The 687-nt window shown below is 33.0% G+C and overlaps 1 protein-coding gene across 1 annotated transcript in view; it reads left to right on the forward strand.

Moving 5' to 3' along the window:
* EMH_0044740 (uncharacterized protein) overlaps nucleotides 1-687 on the forward strand; it is a gene marked incomplete at both ends in the record, with an annotated part of 4,224 nt that overhangs the window by 788 nt on the left and 2,749 nt on the right. The gene's annotated exons all lie outside the window — the stretch shown is intronic.

The following is a 687-nucleotide window of genomic DNA, read 5'->3' on the forward strand; positions in this document are numbered from 1 at the left end:
AGCGTTTATTTGCTGCTGTGTTGTTAATATAGTTTCGTTTGTTCTCGTTTTGTTTTTTTTCTGCTTTTGTCTATTTATTTATTTATTTATTTATTTTATTTATTTATTTATTTTATTTATTTTTTTTATGTATTTTATTTATTTATTTATTTTATTTATTTGTTTATTTATTTATTTATTTATTTATTTGTATAGTCTCACTTCGGTATCGGTACAGATATCTACACAACCCTAAACTGCATTTTTTTTGTTTTTTTTTCTTTTTTAAATAAATAAATAAAATAAATAAAATAAATAAAATAAAGTAAATAAAATAAATAAAATAAATATTTATTTATTTATTTATTTATTTATTTATTTATTTATTTGTATAGTCTCACTTCGGTATCGGTACGGATGTCTATATAACGCTAAACTGTATTGGCGACGGAGAGGAGATGTTCATACACCAGGATAACCACTAGCTGCTGCTGCTGCTGCTGCTGCTGCTGCTGCTGCTGCTGCTGCTGCTGCTGCTGCTGCTGCTGCTGCTGGTGGGCAGACAAGAAATACTAATAGGTAACACAGCAGCAGCAGCAGCAGCAGGAGCAGGGGGAGAAGGAGGAGAATAGCAACGACAGCAGCAGCAGCAGCAGCAGCAGCAGCAGGAATAGCAGTGGCAGCTGCGGCTGCAGCAGCGGAAGTAAC

Source organism: Eimeria mitis, genomic scaffold (genome assembly GCF_000499745.2).
Source record: "Eimeria mitis Houghton genomic scaffold, Emh_scaff1864, whole genome shotgun sequence".
NCBI classification, from domain to species: domain Eukaryota; phylum Apicomplexa; class Conoidasida; order Eucoccidiorida; family Eimeriidae; genus Eimeria; species Eimeria mitis.